General features: G+C 43.4%; 1 protein-coding gene and 1 long non-coding RNA gene across 5 annotated transcripts in view; one reads left to right on the top strand and one right to left on the bottom strand.

Annotated features, from left to right (window-relative positions):
* The window catches only part of Tsc22d1 (TSC22 domain family, member 1), a 101,128-nt gene that overhangs the window by 23,632 nt on the left and 57,016 nt on the right, over positions 1-20,480 (bottom strand).
* LOC120097112 (uncharacterized) overlaps positions 5,066-20,480 on the top strand; it is a 30,701-nt gene continuing 15,286 nt past the window's right edge. The window contains exons 1-4 of the long non-coding RNA XR_015638973.1: positions 5,066-5,233; positions 5,958-6,080; positions 7,043-7,194; positions 18,654-18,741. This is a non-coding gene — a long non-coding RNA (uncharacterized LOC120097112). The remainder of the gene's footprint in view (positions 5,234-5,957; positions 6,081-7,042; positions 7,195-18,653; positions 18,742-20,480) is intronic.

The following is a 20,480-nucleotide window of genomic DNA, read 5'->3' as shown; positions in this document are numbered from 1 at the left end:
AAGAGGACTATCAGAATGCCTTTCTTATCTACCATCACGGTATGTATGCTATGCGGTATTGCTTCTGACAGAAGAACTCACTCCACAGCCAGAGAAGTGCCACAATGGACCCACTAGTCTTACCGTGTCCCCCACCATCCTGAAGCAGCTGGGCTGAACTTTTGAAGACACAGTTACAGTGCCTAATTGGACACAGCTACAGCCAACTAGTTTTGGCACAGCTGTCAGGAGCATATACTGGAGAAAACACAAGGGCTTTTAACAGAAGATTTGGGAAGAGGATATGCGCATGAAAAAGAATCTCTCTCTCTCTCTCTCTCTCTCTCTCTCTCTCTCACACACACACACACACACACACACACACACACACACATCAATTTAAAACTGATAAAATGACTTCAATGTATGACTTGAAACTCTGATTCTCTTACACAAAACCACAGAGAACATCCTTCTAGATACAAGAAGAGGCAAGAGCTTTCTGAAGAGAATTCAATTAGCACAGAAATCAGTCCAGTTTGCTCAGAGCATGCGTGAAATTAAAAGATTTCTACACATTGAAGGATACAACCACAACACTGGCTTTTGCTTAAGTTTCCTGCTCCTGACCTGCCTCCAAATGATAATAGATTTTACTTAACATTCTTCTTCTTAGCCACGCCTGGCAAGCCCCGCCCCCACCCTGACGCAGCCTTACACAGCAAGGTCTCTCTAGATCAATGCAGCCCAGGCTCTCCAGGGGATGCAGGGGAGACCTATGTATCCCTGCACCCTGGTTTGCTGCAAGCCCCGGAGTGACTGACTGTAGGCACCTACAGGGCAACCCTCCAGCTTTGAAGCCTGGAACTCTATCTGTACTGAGCTGCACCCAGCTCAACTTCTTTTTTTTTTTTTTCTTTTCTATTTCTCGGAGCTGGGGACCGAACCCAGGGCCTTGCGCTTGGTAGGCAAGTGCTCTACCACTGAGGTAAATCCCCAACCCCCCAGCTCAACTTCTTTATCAGACCTGCAACAGCAATTCACTCAAATCCCTTTAAACACAAGAGGTAAGTGGGTCTTACGACAACAAAACCACCGGGGGTGTAGGCTAACTCACTGAGTCCTTATAATAACAATCAGCAATGTGAGAAGTAGACGCTCAGATTCCCCTCTCTCTCAGATGAGCTCCATCTTCGGATACCATGTTCTGAACACAGCTATGCTCCCGGTCTGAGTTAGACTCAGAGTGTAAAGGGCAGACACAGAGTTCTGCCCTAAGGCCCCAAGATTTTAGGCTAGGACTAAAGTTGGTCTAAGGCAAAGTTATAGGATAATATTATATTATATAATCTAGTAAGGCAGTGAGTCAATTACTCAAAAGCACACAATACCTGGCCAAAAGGAAAATGTTTACATTTTACAGCTACGATAAAGCTACCCATATATTTTAAGCACCTGGCCACCATATCTACATATCTGCCCACCACTACAAGGTTAAAAGTCCTGCTATTAGGGAGAGCTGGGAAGAGAGGTTCAAGTGTCCACAGTCCAGTGTCCCTGGTCCATGGTCAGGCAAAACACAGCTCATGCATAATGGGTGGAGGCTTCTCTATAGAATCTGGTATGAAAACTCCCTGTCACCCAAGGAGGGGGCAGTGCAGCCAGTACAGCACAGAGGGAAACTATGGCTGGATAACGTCTATAGCCATGTGTAAAGTCCACGTCAGAGCCAGCGTGGGTCATCACAGAGACCACCGCAGACCTGGAAGCCCGTAAGAGCAAAGATCTGGTGACCACTGGTGCCCTGGTGCAGGAGACCGATGACTGACTTACCCAGTGCTGTGTCACCAGAACCACAAACTGCTTTGAACGGCTGATGGCTGGACAAGCAGAGTCAGTACAAGCTACATCCCTGCACTCAGTGTCCTCCCCTCCACACAAACGGTCTACAGACTAGAGGCTCAGGACTGCAGAAAGGTCCCTCACCGGGCTTCAGACTGGACCTTACAGCTACAGATGCTTCTGTGGTGCGCCGCCTTCCTACTGTGGCCTGGGATAAATAAATCTCGAGACGTCATGGTGCCTTCGTCCCCTCAAATAACCGATGTTACAAACCCCTTGAGGGAAGGCAGGGTTGGCCTGTCACTGTGCTATTTAAATTTGCAGAAAGCAGCCATGTTCCACCACACTGGAGACTAGCACTTGGCATTACTCACTTCATCATTAGCAGGAAAACAATCACAGATTCAAAGAAACACAGGCAAGGTGGTGCCAGGCGGCGTTTAAACACCCACACCTCACTGCTCCATTTTAGTCTACGCAGTCACCACTACCTAGAGGGTTCCCTGGTCACAACTATGCTGCATTCTACTGTTTAAGACAACAGGAAAGCATGGCGAGGCTTGGAGAGCACTCCATCGTTCCTTCGTAGAAGTTGGAATGTAAAGATCCGGCACATAAATCAGTTAACATTTAACCACACAGGAAAACTTAGATTTTTGCATAACCAAGAGCTTGCTCTGCACCGAACCAAAGGAAACCTACAAACATACAACCCTGCCACCTTGTGGAACACATTCAGAACTACAACCTCTGAGCTAGCTAAATGTACTAAAATGCTAACTATGTATCGAATATACTAAAGCAGTAATCGAGATAACATATTTATTCTAAAACATTAAATATTAGTGGAGAGGTTCACTAACATGCATTCAATTGGTTTTTATTAATATCTTATTTAGTAAAATCATTTGGAGGGCAAAACTAAAGTTTCTCTTTAGACCTGAGCAGGACTGCTCGTGTAGAATGTAGAATAAACTTGGGGTCTCATCCTCTCTGACCATTACAACAGCTACCACCTGACACAACACAACGACTCCGCCACCCACCAACAGTGCCAATTTTACCCTGTGAGGGAGAATTCCTACATGATCTTTAGTATTTCATAGTTAGATTGCAATTAGCTCAAACTCTCCAAAGAATCTATTTCTTGATATCAAACTTCCACAAAAGAGCTGGTTCTAAAATAGTGAACACAAAGGCAGAGCCTATGGCGTCTTCAGAGTACTTGTTGCAGTAATGGTTTTTTCAGAAACCGTAGCCTTTAGAAAAACAAAGTCTCCTTTGATGAGGGTTAGCCTGATCTTGTGAGAACATGGGCTGCCCGGTTACAGAAACTCACGAGGCAGATGCAACATCAGACCTCGTGAATGTGGCTCGGTTCGATCCAGAGCTCCCACGCCTCTGGGCCAACCCTTTCCTGGCTCCCTTTAACAGTCTGCGTGTTGGCCTCGGGGAGGAAGTGACCTTTCACCCATGCACACACGAAAACATCTAAGCACCAGGTCTTAAGAATCAAACCGTGAGGAGCCACAGTTATCCTCCCAACTGCCGCTTAGCAGGGAGCCGGGAGAGACTCAGTCATTGTTGACTGCAGAGCAAGTGCACACAGTTTAATCCACACTGAATCAGAGGTAGGAAACTGTTTGAGCCATGCACTTTTTGTCGTCTCTGTACACCATTCCAAATCATTTTCAAATGTTACATATGTAACTGTATGACTTTGTGAAGAGTTTGCATTTACACCCCAAAGCCTGCAGCTACAGGGAGAGTGCCTTCAAAAGTTAAAAAAAAAAAAAAAAGCACAGGACAAAGTTTTATCCGGGATCCTGATTATGTAAATGACTTCTGCTGGAACTCCCTTTCTTTAAAGTAAAATGACCGGATTACCTAGTAAATGACTATAGGAGAACTCTGGTTACAATAATTATTGTGGACTCCACAAGTAAACACAGCAATGTATAAAAGCGAAGAACTTCCTACAGTCAGCCATGAGCAGGTCGACTTGCTCCCACAATCAAGCATCGTATTTGAAACTCCATTACCATCCAAGTGTCTGACTCAGCCTTCCAACTCTCTTGATGAAAAAACAGGGCCAAAAACAAAACAAATAAAACACAGCTTCTCTTGAGCTTCTCCATCTCTCCAACAAGAAACACATTCTTCTGGAAGCACATTTACTCAGTCGTACTCTGAGACATAAAGTGTACAAAGAAGAAAAGTTTTCCCTTTAAGACTTAGGCGTGTGTATGTCAACTGCTACACCACACACCTTGGACGTACTGATGTAAAATGACATGGATTATATATGCTATAAATGCACACAGACAACTGGCATACACAGACTTTCAAAAGCTCTTGCATATGTCAAATGTCCCATTAAATAAATTCTCATTAAATCTTTAATAAATACATTACTTCAAAAAGTTTATTCTAATTCACTCAGTAAATATTTATTGAACATGCTTTATATATAGTACAAAGCACAAAATGTTCACATGTTGTAATAAGAACTAGGAACTTGTCTAAGTAGCCTCCATAAGTAAGTTTCTTGATTTGTATTTCTTCATTTCAAAATAAAGATAAAAATATTTGCCTTCTCTCCCTCATGAGTTATGAATGGTCCAGATGAGAAGACATTTGTAAAATGACTTGTACAATATCAGCTTTCAGTGTCAATGATGAGGGGCATCACATTGTAAAACAGAAAATCGCAAAAGCTAGTTAGAATGGGTTTCCTGCCACTCACAGGGCTATGTGTCTGAAATTATTTTCAATTAATCATTCACTCAGTGGAGAGATTTGTGAACCTAAGCTCTAGGAGTTATAACTGTTGTTCTAGTATCACAGAGAGAGGGCTCCGTGGGTAAGGGCACTTGCCCCCAACCCTCATAACCAGAGTCCCCAGTTTATGAATTCCCCAAAGCAACATGGTGGGAAGAGAGCCTTGACTCCCTTAAGCTACCCTCTGACCTCCACATGTGAGCTATGCCCCCCACACACGCCCCTAATAAGTAAACAATAAAAAGTGGCCAGTTTTTCATAAGTCTTAAATCCCAGCTGTCTATTAAAAGTGACAACTAAAATATAAATTAATGATATTTAACCAAGCAGCCTTTTCATCTGTCTCTATGCACTAAGCAGCAATTTTGCCATTGGCAACTTCAGACATAATGTAATATGTATCGATAACATGTTACTATGTATCTTCTACTCAAGCCGATCCTTTTCTGTTGCTATGGTTTTTAAGACAATGCCTCATACAGTCCAGGTTGGCCTCAAGTCCTTATCAGCTGAAGATGATCTTTCCTGATCCTCCTGCTTCAACTTCCTTCTGGCTGAGATGGCAGTCGCCATGCCTATCCTGATGAATTCCTAATCTGAAGGATTAAGACAAACTACTTTGGAGTGTTAGGTATGTACGCCTGTCAACATAAACCCATTTAAGTGACTGACACAGTGCACTGTTTATTACCAGCCTTGCTATATTCAGGGGACTGGTTCTAGATACCCCAACTCTCTAGCAGAGACCAAAAATCACAGGGACCTCTAGCGCCTTAATATGCAATCCTAACCCACACACACATACTGTGTGTATAACCTTCTGCATACTTTAATCCAACTCTAGATTGTATTGAACACATAAAACACCGAAAATGATATGTGAATAATTGTACACTCTTTAGGGGATAGTGACAAGAAAAAAGTTTGGGCCTGCAGGTAGAATCCAAAGAAGCCACACACACAGAAGGTCGCCTGTTAATGTATATAATTCGTAAGTTATTAATAAAGTCAGCTGCCTCCAAATAGTATTCTCAAAAGGCTTGAACATTTCCAAAAAACTCCACAAGCATGCTGGAGCACCTATTCCTTAGCATTCTTAGTAAGAGTGGCTAATACCATTTTCCAAATATGAATGTTAAGCTAACATTTTCTGACCCCCCCCCCAAAAAGGCTCAGTATAAACCTCTTATATAAATACTGTACTTGTTCGTGAGATTCTCAAAAAGTACCAATAAAAGAAAAACAAATGCTAAAATCATTTACAATGCTAATTCAAAATGGTTTCAGATCTGGTGTCAAAGTTGAGAGCTAACCATGTTATTCTACTCAGTTTTTTTCCCTTATGTTTTTTAAAGACAGGCTTTCCCTCTAGGTGTGTTGACACACACTTTCAGCCAAGGTCAAAGGATGCAGAAGGAAGGGGATCTCTGTAAATCGGAGGCCAGCCTGGTCTACATAGCAAGGAGAGCCAGACCACGGTGAGAGGCCCTATCTTTAACAAAAAAGGAGGGACGGAGGGTCTCGCTGCACAGCACTCAATGGCTGGGGACTCTGTAGAACAAGCTGTCCACAACTCCCTACCCCCGCCCCCGCCTCCAAGCTGTTGGACTCGCTCACGGCCTTGTACCACCACACTAGGCTTTAGAAAAGAATCTCATATAATTTATCTGTCAACTGAAGCAAAAGACTCCTCTTATCCCAGTCGACACCCAGTCCTCCAAGTGTCTTTAAAGTAGCACTATAGGGCTGGAGCAATGGCTCAGCAGTTAAGAGCACGGACTGCTCTTCCAGAGGTCCTGAGTTCAAATCCCAGCAACCACATGGTGGCTCACAACCATCTGTAATGGGATCTGATGCCCTCTTCTGGTGTGTCTGAACACAGTGACAGTATAAAAAAATAAATAAACCTTTAAAGAAGAGAGAGAGAGATTTCCTAACTAAGAAAAAGAAACCAAAATGGCTGAACTGGACTTAATGGCAACTTCCAAAGCGGCAGAAGCCAACTGCCTTTCTAGGTAAAAATCAGTGTGTGGGGGAGAGCCCGTCACCCCTCACGAGAGCCGCAGCTGGTACTCACAGCGCTCTGACCTCTAGATCACAGCACAGGTTTCATGTGTAGACACAATGGTGGCCGTCCTCCAAGCCTCCCTCTGCCCCACTCCCCCCACCAGGTCCAACTGACACTCCCGGGGGACCAACAAGTGCTTCAGATGAAAGTTCTCAAGTTCCATCTGACCCTCCAGGCAGTTTCTACTTAAAGGGGAAGCGACCTAATTTATTTATGATCATACACTACTACAGATAGAATAAAAAACTGTTATGATACACGGTAGTGGCATTTGGCCCATTTCAAGGGGTTAAGGGGCACAGGAGATTGTCATACAGTTTTCTGAAGTTAACAACCGTTATGACCTGTCCACCATTATCTACCCAACCCAAGGCCTAGGAGAGTTCAGTGGGAGTTTACGAAGGCTTTGAAACACGTTTGTATGGTGAGAGGAAAACTAGCAGTGAACAACAGCCAAAGGATTGTAAAATGGAAGGAAGACTTGGGAAGGAGAAAATCTAACAGGGAAGGAGGAAGAAGGGAAGGTAAGGAGGAAAGGAGGGTGGGAAGGAAGAGGGGAAGAGGGAGGAGGAAAGGAGGGGAGGGAGGGAAGATTGAGAAGGAAGAGGGAGGGGAAGGGAAGGGGGAGGGGGGAGAGGAGAGAGGGGAGGACGAAGAGGAAAGAATGCAGGGGGGAAGGAAAAGGACCCAGTGTCCCAAATTAGCAGATGAGGACTACTGCCACCAGAACATAGATCATACAGTCACTGAAAATTAATATTCTAACAAAACTTGAGGGCAAAAGGGATTTAGAGTTTTTAAAACTCGACCACAATGTGCTCACTGGTGGGTGTGACAGGAAATGAGGCATTAATGTCTACCCAGCTTCCCGCTACAACTACAGAGGCTCTAGGCAAACTGGAAAGCCACGGGGCAACTTCTTTCTAAGACCCAAGGACAAAAGCATCAGAGCTGGCTCTGAAAACAGAAGTGCTAGTTCTACTGTCAGCAAAGTATAAACTTGTAATATATGTAGGTAACTGCTAAAGCTGACTTTCTTTTGTTGATTTTTATCTAAGATTGTCAATACGCAAAAGTAAGGATCATATGCTCTATTTTTACGTTTATATTTTAATTGTGTGTGTGGTATGTGTGTGCACGGTATATGTGTGAGCACAGTATGTGTGGTGCGGTGTGAGCAGGTACACTCTCCCTGTATGTCGTGGGCAGAACAGACATCTACACTTCCTGTTTTCCCACACTCTCCGCCTTAGTTTTTGAGACAGGAGCTCACGTACCTTCCTCCAATACCAAGGCCTCCCTCACCTGCCTCCCCCAGCAGGTGGGTGCTGGGAAGCTCAACTCAGGTTCTAGTGTCTGTGTAGCAAGCTCTGTGCCATCTCCTTGCTCCATATTTATTACAAAATAGTGTCCACAGCTACATGAGTAGACATATCGATTATTGTGAATAATTGCCTTTGGTGGGTACCGCACACCTATAGCACCAAACACTTGGAAGGGACCACAAGTTCCAGGCCAGCCTAGGCTATAGTGAGCCCCACTAAAGAAAAACACATGAAAAAACAAATAGACATCTACACAGAGATAATCCTTAATTTAAAAATACAGCCAATGGGAACATACAGTCATTTGATATTTAATAATTAAAGCTAGTATAAAAGTTAATGTTTTTATATTTTCCTAAATTTCCTAAAAATTACTAAGAAATTAATCATCACTGACTGATCAACGTAAAAAAGTTAAGATCATTCTATGTATTTTCCCAGATGAAGCATAAAAATAACATCACTGCAAAATATAAAAATCTACTGTTTTATTCTTAAAAATACAAGACAACCCCTCATGTGGAACAATGACTTCTGCGCGTCTCTGGGTGGTAAACATATAACTACGCCTGGTTTTTTAGTCAGAATTCGGCTCATGTTGGGATCACTGCTGAGGTTTGCTGCTGAAGGGAACCTTTTGGGAACCGAGGCTCGCTAAGTCTCCCTGCCAGAAGCTCCTGTAGTTCCAGACGGCACTCCCAGGAAAACCGGCTCCCAGGAAAACCGGCTCTCCTGTAGAGTCCTTACTCTTCCCAACATCTCCCGTACTGTACTGTACAAACGCTCTACAGGGGACGTGACTGGGAGACTGTTTCGCCTGCATCCCTGTGCCTCATGTGGAACTTGGAAGTCGGATGTTTTGAAGAGAAAAAGGATACCACAGAGAAGCAAGAGTATCAGTCCTATTTAATTTAAAGATAAAAGTGTATACGTAAATGATAAAATAGACATTGAAAAGGTTGGGACAGAACCTAAACCATGAACCGTTCCTACACAGCTTAAGCAGCTGAGTGGCTCCAGCACACGAGAGGTTGCCAAGCAGGTTTTACTGCCATTTCAGATGTTTTCTATAGAAAAAGGACACAGCACAGTAACGCTACTGGCCTTGTTTTAAACATTATCAAAGTACCTAATACACATGGTATTTATTTCATATTTTGTGGGCAGAAAAACAAAGGCACAGGAAGACTAGTACAGTAAAATTCGAAGGCACAAAGTAATAATTTTTGAGCCAGGCTTGAAACCTGGGAGCCTGATGAGTGACTGATCTTTTTTCTGGCATTTTAAGCACATACCAGTTCTTTATATAACGAAAAGATTTAGAGGCCCAGAGATAGGAGAAGCAGGGAAAACAAGGCCATCAAGGGAGGAGACTCGCAGGAAGGAAGAGTCAAGGATGCAAGGCAAGGGCATCAAAGGAACAGGAACGAGGCCAGATGACTGGAGAAGCAATGAACACACACACACACACACATATCACAGAGACAGACACACAGACACACACACAGATACACACACACCATAGAGACAGACACAGACACACACAGATACACACACACCACAGAGACAGACACAGACACACACAGATACACACACACCACAGAGACACACACAGATACACACACACCACAGAGACAGACACAGACACACACAGAGATACACACACACCACAGAGACACACACACACACATCACACAGACACAGACACACACAAACACATACACAGACACACACACACACCACATACACAGACACACACACACACCACATACACAGACACACACATTCACAGAGACATATATACAGAAACACATGAACAGACATACATACACACATCACACATACAAACACATACACAAAGACAGACACACACATGACACACGAACTCACACACGTATGTACACGCATCCACACGGGATAGGGAGCCTGTGACAGACAAAGTATGGAAACCACTAAAATCAAAGCTAGAGAGCCGATGAGTCTCACTGAGGGTTGTTATTGGGAATATGGGAGAGGGGTTACTTACTGGAGTAGAAATGACTTAGACACATAGCACAAGAGATGAAGGAGGGCAAGAGGAGAGACGTTCTTAGGAAGTAAAGCCCAAGAGGCAAAAGAGACAATGGTCTACTTATAACTACACGGACAAGCTCAGCTAATCAGTAAGTCTGTGATCTTCTCTTATTCATTTATTTGTCCATCCATCCGTCCGTCCATCCATCCATCCATCATCCAGCCAGGCATAGGCATCTCCTCTGCTCAGGGACCACCCTGGGGGCCCATCTTTTACCCTCACACTCTTAGGGTCTTGCCCTCACAGTGCAGACTGGAAACATTCACACCCATGGTCTATGAGGCCTGCGGATAACAGATGTCTAATAATCCATGAGTAGGTTTATATTGTCTATATCTTCCTAGAAGGCCCTATAGGTTATACTACGAAGAATGTGCTGTGTGTGCTGGGGGGAGGGGGGCCCGCACCAGTATAAGAAGCATGCATCCCTGGACCCTCTCTAGACACTCTGGTCACATATGTGTATAACTATGGCTGTCCAAACTGAGAAGAACAACCCTGTGCTGTTTAAATCCTGTTTAATCCTGTATCTTCATCACACTTCTTGCCAACGTAAAATTTCTTCATAGCCTTATCAAACTCTGGCAGTCACTCGAACATAAATGGGGCTTAAAATCCCATGCCAATACGATCAATGAATAAAGCAAAAATCACAGAATCATGTTAGTACATTTAAAGTATGCAATTAAAAGACAGACTAGTTCTACTGTTAGTCTAAGTGCCTGGAATCAAGGTTTCATAAGATATTAGTAGATTTTCTCCTTAAAACAGCTCACAGAGCTGGGCTTCAGAGGCCAGCAGTTCACCATGAGACAGAGCCCAGATGGATACCCAACGGGGATTCTCTACTCTGCCAAACCACGCCCTAAGGGATGTGCAAAAACCAGACAGTAAACATTCTGCACGTTTATAATCTTAAGGTACACACATACCTTAGGACAAACATTCTAGGTCTCGCTGTAGGAGACAGATTGGTGACTACAATTAGGATACATATTTACTGAAATGTTGAATTCATTTTGATATAAAGAACTGCTACAAATGTAAATGCTGACAGTCAGTTACAGCAGCTAACATTTATGGAGTGCCTAGAGAAGTGTCACACAGTCTGTGCACAGTGGTACAAGCCTTTAATCCCAGGACATGGGAGGTGGAGGTAGGAGGATCAGGGGTTCAAGGTCTCCATCCACTATGTAGCAAGTTTGTGGTCAGCCCTGACACCCAATCAAAAACCACAAAAGCCACAAAATGTGAAGTGCCAGACACCGGGCTAAATACTTTAGTACATGTTATTTGTACTTCGTAATGATCATAAGAAACAGATGATGTGAGAATGGATGCGAATATTGATGACGACCGTCACTCACAGCAAGAATTATTGCTGTTCGCCTTTCCAGTTCCCCTTGAGAAACCCAAGGCCCAGAGAAGTGAAGGCTCATGACCCCAAACCGAAAACCTGGGAAAGCCACTGTCTCAACTTGGGAGAGGAGCCGACTCAGTGGGTCAGTGGGTCAAGGCCCATGGCCACACAAGCCTGAACTGCTTGTCTGGAAGCCATGAGAGAGGGGGAGAACAAACAGACTCCCACAGCCTAATACTCCACACGCCCTAATGGTAAATGAAATCAAGAAACTCAGGGGTTCATAAAACCTATGCTCTTACTTAGTATAACGTATGAAAATATTTTTATATATCCTCTATATTGAGAAATTAAATTCTGGGGGCTGGAGAGATGGCTCAGTGGTTAAGAGCACTGACTGCTCTTCCAGAGGTCCTGAATTCAATTCCCAGCAACCACAAGGTAGCTCACAACCATCTGTAATGGGGTCTGATGCCCTCTTGTGGTGTATCTGAGAACAGCAACAGTGTACTCACATAAAATAAATCTTAAAAAAAAAAAAAAATTAAATTCCGAACCAATAAAATAACAACTTTAGACACAGCTTCTCCCAAATGCCTGTGCACTCCACACTGAGCAGACCTGTACACCCAGGTTAGGCTACTCACTAACACACTCATAATGTGTTCATATAGAATAAAATTACGAAATGTGTTAAGAAACACAAGAAACAAAATGTAGCAAAGCTTGAAGTTTTATAAAGGCCAGAACAGGCTAACAAAATTTCACACAAATCGTACATTAACATACTGAGGTTTACTTAGCCTGAGAACTTGAGATTATTTTCTAAACCAAAGTATATGGAAGGACCCAGAAATGACTAATGTGAGAAGTGGGAAAAGGTAGCATTGCCAAAATAACTCAAGAAACTCAAAATAACATCGCCGAGCTCGTTTTAATCCAGGAGTCTTTGTCACAATGATCAATTAGGGTGTTTTAAACCAAGAACCCTATGTGAAAAGGTAGCATGATCAGTTAGTTATAAAGCTATCAAGAACGTTCCTTTGCCGACTCTGAGGCCAGACTGCCAAACACTGGCCAACTTGGAACAGACATTGTCGGTAGAGCAGCCAAACACCCAGATTTCACACAACAGAAACTAAATGAAAATCCCCACGGCAAGGAGCCAGCTTTGGTTAGAATAAGGCTTCAGAAGAAAAAAAAAAATCCCGATGTACACTAAAAAGAAATATGCCTACAGGACAGTAGATGGCGCCAACATGCCATGTCCTAGTAGAACGGCTTCCATATCCTTCTACAAGGTATAACCCAGGCTACCTAATGATTTTATTTATGTAATATTTCATAATTTTTATGACATGATTTTATTACTCTGAATACACAGGAATTTTATACCCTCATTACAGCTATTTTTAAGATGCAGAAAACGTTAAGTGTAAGAACTACACTGCCACAGAACTTTACGTTTAAAACAGAAACGCCCAAGGTAGAAAGACATCTACATGTGAAAAGGCCATAATGAGATCATACTTCGCTAATTTAAACTACGTATACAGAGTAAAATACAGTAAGAGAGAGGAGAGTATGAGCAGGTTAAAGAAAGTAAAAGCCAAGAGTCTATGAATGCACTCAAGTTTGCTTAGCCTTAGAGTCCGAAGATATTTCCAGTCAATTATTGAAATGCTAAAATCTTCTTTCAAACTCGAGTGCCTACAGTAGCGGACGGAACTGTAGCGGACGGAACTGTAGCGGACGGAACTGTAGTGGACGGAACTGTAGTGGTCGGAACTTTAGGTAGGTCTGTGGTAAGAAACGTGCCTAGGCATTTGTTTCTTGTTAGTCTAGGATGAGAAGGCGGCTCATGACAGAAATGGCTAAGTCTATAGTGATCAGAACAAACAGCGGAATATTTATAGCATAAGGTAACTAGACACCATGGTAAAAGTTAATCCAATTGTGGGCTTTGCTGCACCACGCTGACAGTGCTGGGTGAGCGGCTTCCTCACATCAATCAGTGAGTTAGCAGAGGCCTGCTTACCATGGAGCATCTGACTTGAAACTACAGAAAACACGAGTAGTGGGACTCCATTTACCTGGACTTCACAGGATGACGGACAGAAAAATAAGATTTAAAAGAATGGGATCTCTGTCATCAAGGAAAAAAATATGGTAAACGTTTGCTAAAAAAAAAAAAAGTGGTAATATGAATAAAATACTAAACGAAAGCTAACCCCTTCCCCACCCCCATTCCTGCTTAAATCTCAATATTCTCATTTTCGTAGAAGCCATATGAAACCCCACTAGTTGGTAACCTGATCTAAAATATAATCATTTTCAAAGGGGGAGTTTGAACAGAAGTTCCCTACAGTAGTAACTGCTATTCTCAGAAGTTACTAAATGAACATTTCAGTGCCAGGCAGGAATTTCCTCCCCGAGAGTTACAGTCAGACAGGTCCCAGGGGCACCCAAAGCAGCACAGGCCCCTGTCACTGCTCTTAGCTACCCACGATAGCCCCACAGCGATAGCCTGCTGCTGCGGAAACTCTACAGGACACAGGGAATCAATCTTGAACTGCCGGGAAAGTCCCTGCTTTCACAGTGCTGAAAAGGGCCAGGCAGGCTGCTGGGAGAGGGACACCAGTGCCCTTAATTCAGTGCTGGACCCTCCCTCACTACGGTAGCACCTGTCAGGGAAGATGTAGGAGTAGCTGCAAGTGTGTGTGGGGGGATAACCAGCAGCTCTCCTGACTGGCTCTGAGGCCTGCTTCAGGAAGGAACTCAGACCTGCTACTGTAGACCTGGTCAAAACCCTTTCTAGGGAAGTAACAGGACAGGAAGAACCTACTGGTGTCTGTTATTACTGTTGTTTTTTTCTACATGGTTGCTTTACCACACTGCCTTCTAAATGTTTCTATCCATAGACTGGTGCGGCTCCAACCTTGGTCAGAGGAACTTCTATACCTGACTGTTCACAGTAAAAAGCAATGCGAGCCCTCAGCCATGAGTGGGGCATCTGAATCCCCACTACATATCAACCAACACTATGGTAGAGGGGGCAGAAAGGATATAAGGACAGGTCACGGGACAGAGTCTCTAGTCAGGATGTAGCTGAGGCCCTGCCCCTGGCTGAGGAGCTACTGACAGTGATGGCTGCTGAGGGAGAGCCAGGTCACTGATAGGAACCACGTTCTCCAGTGGGTGAGCCCACACCTCTGCACACAAGGATGGTGCTAGCTGGACTCGATGGTTTTCAAAAAGATATGTTAATTAAATTATGAAAGGAAGGAATGAACTCAGAGATGTGATGGCGGGATCCCGGGGAGACACAGACAGAGGCAGAGACGTTGACACGACCTAGACACACTGACATACTCATGCTTGTAAGAAAGTGTCAAACAACGTTCCTTATGTAGCAGGGGTAGCCTCCTTAGCTTTACAGCGATTCTGTCCTGAGGACAGCCTCCACCCAAGTGCACATGGAAAGTTTGAGTTACTTCAGCCTTTCACCGTGCAGCAGTTCTGCCAGTAACCTACAAATGCTCCAGAGACTAGAGTGGTCTTCTCAGGTAAAAACAAACAAAACCTCAAAGCCCTGTGTACTAAATATTAGATTTCTGATCAGTTTTCCTAGGAGACATTTCAAAAGCATTCTGCTGATTCAGAGAGACTGGCTAATGAGGGTAACTTGCAAAGCCACAGGGGTCGTGGTGGGGTGGCTGAATATTTCAAGAGCTGGAGTGAAACAGAGGCACAAAATGAAATCTTCCTGCCATTTGTTGCCGTGGAAACATCTGAAGCATCTCATTAAGAAAAGTAAGCAAACCCAGTTAGATATGAATCAGAAGGTACAGTCGACAAATCATTGTATAAAGGAAAAATCCATGTTTCGTAGGTAACGTCAGATTTGTGAAATTGCTAAACACAAATTTAAAATTACAGGACGACAGTTGGCATACACTGTGAGGGGTAGGACTGGTAGCAATTAGTGTTAAAACGTAAGGACTTGGTTTTGTTTTTCTTTGAAAGTTGGCCTTAGGATGATTTCAGATTCCTAAAGTTGATAATACAAACGGTATGGATTAAAAGACCATCAGCAGACACAGAACACCCAAGCTAGAAAGGGGGTAAAACACAATAGGTAAAAAAGCAAAAAACAAAACAGAATCCTGAATCTCCAATGATAAAGGATTTGGAAGTGGGTAATCACCACGGAGCTGGAAAAGGAAGGGAGCAGGTGGACGTCACACAGCGCTCTCATCTCACCAGGGAAGGAGCTTAAGCTGCCACTGCTGTCAACTTCCCTTGCACAGCATAACTGGAGACAAACCGCATTCAAGGGCAAGGAACTGGTAAACTCAGGAAGTGGGGCGTATGGACAATATTAATCTGGAAAGGTTATATGCTTTGCAGAGACAAAACAGACCCCGTATGGGGCATCTCTAGGGAGAGACAAGACCCAACAGGCTCAATGTACCATAAAAGCCCTGAACTTGCAGGCGCTGGACCTATGAAATGTAGGAAGCAGGGAAGCAATGTGTTAAACTGGTTCCATTACTGTTAAGGCCATATTAATCGTAATGTAAGATTTAAGAGAGCTTAAAGCTTGAGTTAATGCACACAGAGAAATCTCAACCTCAAAACCTAAAGAACGCACTTTGTAAGCACTTGGAAAACATCTGCATAAAGGCCTCCTGGGCTAAACCATAAAGTTAAGCAAACCTCAAAGAATGAGTTAAAATAAGTTTGAGGGCTAGAGAGATGGTACAGTAGTTAAAAGCATTTGCAGAGGACCTGGGTTCAGTTCCCAGCACTTGTGTGGCAACTCATGACTGCTTGTAACTTCAGTTCTGGGAGGAGTCTAGCCTTCCCTGGGCACCAGCACATATGTACGAATAAATAGGCAAAACATGCATATACATAAAATAAACGAAATCTCTAAAAAAATAGAAGAAATACTTCACAAATCAAGTTTGCAGCTCAGTGGTAGATCTCGCCTTTAAATCCCAGCTTTAGGGAGGCAGAGGCAGGTAGGTCTGTGAGACTTTAAGGTCTATTTGATCTACATAGCAAGTTCCAGGCCAGCCAGGACTACATGTCTCAAAAAAAAAAAAAATACGGTTAATGTTTAATTCATTAACAAGATGAGAGACATATTGAGAAAAATACACTTTATATTTCTAGATATTTGTGGGTAAAACCATTTACAAATATACAAATTTAAAACTTAAAAAATTTAAATTTTGGACTTATATATTATTTTATTTAATGACTTAAAAAGAATCTATAGCTCTTAAACAGATCCTAAGAAAGAAAACTTGGAGCCTAATGGGTTAAATTTTCAAACCTTAATCCACTAGAAAAGAACAAACAAAGCAGCAGTTAGTAGAAGAGGCTGGGAGGACAAGGAGTGTGACCGAGACATACTGTGTATGTTCTGAAAGCCAGAAGGAGGGACTTGCAGTATCTGGGCCAAAAGGAAATGATAGATGTTTGAGGAGAGAGGTGTGTGTGCGCACCCTGATTTCAACATTCCTCAGTGTGCACCTAACCGGTACTGAAGCATCATCTGGTACCACACGGGCAGGTATAATTCTATGTGGCAATTTAAAATTTAGAGACTAGTAAAGAAAGAGAGGTGGATTTCCCGAAGCATTTGAGAGGCAAACATAAATACCAGGGGAAATATTCCTATGGAAAGCAAAATACAGATGATTATAAACACAGGACCTTCAGTCAGGAGGCTACATGCCCGGCCCTGTTAAACTGTCAAAGGAAAATGACACTATTTTAAAAACCTCCCAGGGATTTTATACACGTATAAAAACTTGTTTTCACCTAAAACTTATTTTAAGAAGCTAGTAAAACTTGAAAAAAAAAATCAAAAAAGCAGAGTTTAAGAAAAACCATACGCTATTTTCCTTTTATGAACAGTGTCAAAATCCCTTAAAAAACAAAACGAAACAACTTGGGGCCAGGCAAGACTGGCTCCGTGGATAGACACTTGCCTCATGACCTGACTTAGATCCCCAGAACTCACATAAAGGTCAAAGGGGGAACTGATTCCTGTATGCTGCCCTCTGACCTCCACATGCTCCCCAAAGCATTAGATCCCAGTCCCTAATCCTCACACACAAAGGTCACGACTGGGCTGGATTCACAGCAACACCGCTAGGGTGCCTCAACATTATAAACTCTACACATTTTATCAGATCAACAAAAGAAACAGGCAGCAAGAAGAATAGATAAATCATTTCAAGAAATAAAAACTTAAGGCTGAGCATATGGTGCAGGCCTGTAATCACGGAACGCAGGAAGCTGAGGACTACTGGGATTTTAGACCACCTAGTGAAAAACTGACTCAAGTAACCAAACCCAGGTAACCAAACCCAGGAGGTGAGATGGTGGTTGGGTGGAGGCGGTGCCCACTGAGGCTGATGACTTACCTGGGTTTGATGCCAGGGACCCATGTGGTAGAAGGAGAGAGAGCTGACTTTCACCAACTGTTTTCTGATCTCCACATGTGCCCAGTGGTACGCGTGCACACGTGCGTGCACGCGCACACGCACACGCACACACACACACACACACACACACCCCTAGTAGATAAAAATAGGCACAACCCCTTTAAAACAGCAATATCTAGCAAAAATGAACACACAAGAAACAACCTAAATGTCTTATCGAGAAAACAACAAAAATCAAAAAAATATGATGCATTCCTACAATGTAGTATACAGCTATGAAAATGAGCAAACTTCTGATAATCTCACAAACACAGTATTCGGCAAGAAAAAGGAGAGCGAGAAGGTAGTTTCAAATATGGTTCAAAGCAGATAATCTGTAAGAAATAAGGAAAGGAGTTTCACAGAAGAACACAAGTAGTTTGTGTGCATCCATTTGAAAGCACTTAACGTCTAATATCTACATGTTCTACGCTGACAAATGCTGGCAAAAGCAGCCATCAGTGGGGCTGTTCAATGGATTGCTGGAGAGCGGCCAGACGGGGCAATCCACGGCAATCACCATCCAGCAAAGCTGCGAGGGTCTCTCCCACCATCCACTACTCCAGCCCACCGCAAACACTGCAGTCTCATGCTGTCAGGATGTTCACAGGAGTACTGTACATCCAGCAACGGAAAAGACCTGGAGGTAAGTCACTCTAAAAGGCCGGCAAGAGAAAACAGACACCTGTGTGATCATGCATCTACGTCTTTGTATTCATAGATGGCTTCGGGGCCACAAAGGCATGAGCGAAAACCGCACCAGACACTGTACAGAATCCTGCTCCTGGGAAGCGCAAACACAAGCCAAGGTAAGCAGCGCACTGTCTGGGGACAGGCACAGGTAGAATAAACTGCTTTGGGGTTTCCGGAGTATAAGCTCTCCCCATCCAAACAAAATAGCATTTAGCAGTTACCTCCAGAGGGAAGCGGAAGGCTGTGCTACAACGGGTTGGTACAGGCACTGTCCTGTTCTGCGTTACGTCACTCCGGACATCTTCAGCAGTTTTCCTTTGTATCTCAAGTAATTGTTATGTATTTATTTAGCATAAATCTCATAACAAATTAATAAAAACTATTTAAGACTATATATGTATATGACTATATATGTATTTAATGTATATATATATGTATTTAAGACTATATATGTATATGATATACATGTATGTGTGTGTGTATATATATATATATATATATACACACACACTCATATTTTCTCCTGAAAACTGCTCAAGTAGTATGCTGTCCTGGTAGTCAAGTCCAAATGAGAACTCAGCCACCCATCACACCATGTTTCATCCCTCCATTACATTATTTCTAAGAGAAAAAGTCCTCTGAGGGGCGGGCTGGCGTCAGTAAAAACAGCAGAGAAGGAAGGGCAAATGCCTTCCTCACCAAAGAAACGGTTAAATAGAGAGAAAAAATTAGCAGAAACTACATCATATACAACATGTGTACACGCATGCACACACAGAGGGGGAAAATACCCCTCGAATAATTCTACCACTGGCATAAATCTCCTTCCAAAATGAGAGAGAATGTGAGACACCCAGACACAGGCGACAGCCGGGGAACTGCTGCTTCAGTCATGGACTTTCGTCAGGCATGATGAGAGCATTTAGACGTGGTTAACGGTGGAGCTAGTGTAATGGACCTAGGTGCCATCAGGTTGTACAGTTTAAAACGGTTGGTTCTGTGTGAATTAAGCTCAATTTACCTCAGTCTAAAAAAAAAATGAATTTATGGCCTGAATTAAAAAAACAAAAGCCAAATTATCTTCAGGGTTTTCTGTTTTGTTTTGCTTTTTCCTCTATCGCCGCCCCTCGCATTCTATCTGACAAGAAGCCATGGTTGATGCTATCTCTACATAGAATGAGATTCCCCTTCTTTCCCTTGTGGCTGCCCTGCCATAGGTGGACCGCAACTTCTTTTTTTTTTTTTTTTTTCCTTTTTTTTTTCAGAGCTGGGGACCGAACCCAGGGCCTTGAGCTTGCTAGGCAAGCGCTCTACCACTGAGCTAAATCCCCAACCCCTTGGACCGCAACTTCTAACTTAAGAATTCTAACTTTCCAGGTAGTCTAATTACAAGGGTACTGTGTCCCACAGCTAACCCCTTTCCAGGCTGCTGGCACATCCATCCTTCTGAAGCGTTCAGTCAAACCTTCGTGTTCCCAGTTGCCTCAAGATAAAGGGAAACCCTTTATATTGGCACAAGAAGGTCTTTCTCTGTCCAGCCCCTTCTTACTCCTCCGGCCTCATCTTCTTCCTTCGCATTCCCTCCACGACACACAGGATGTAGTTACACTATTTCAAAGACCTCTACGTCCTGTTTCTTCCTGGGAGAGCCTTCTCCGGCAACACTTCCTACATATCCATCTGCGCGCCTCATCCTTCACAACCAGTCATCCCTCAGCCTCAAGTCACCTTTGTCACATCACAGGGTCTTACAGCCCCAGCTGACCTTGAACTCATTTTCTAGCTTAGGATGATCTTGAACTTCTGGTCCTCTCTCCTTTACCCTCTGAGCGCAGGGCTTACAGGTGGGCACCAT

Source organism: Rattus norvegicus, chromosome 15 (genome assembly GCF_021556685.1).
Source record: "Rattus norvegicus strain SHRSP/BbbUtx chromosome 15, alternate assembly SHRSP_T2T, whole genome shotgun sequence".
NCBI classification, from domain to species: Eukaryota; Metazoa; Chordata; class Mammalia; order Rodentia; family Muridae; genus Rattus; species Rattus norvegicus.
Note: the sequence above shows the minus strand (reverse complement) of the source record. Positions and strands in the feature narration are given on the sequence as shown.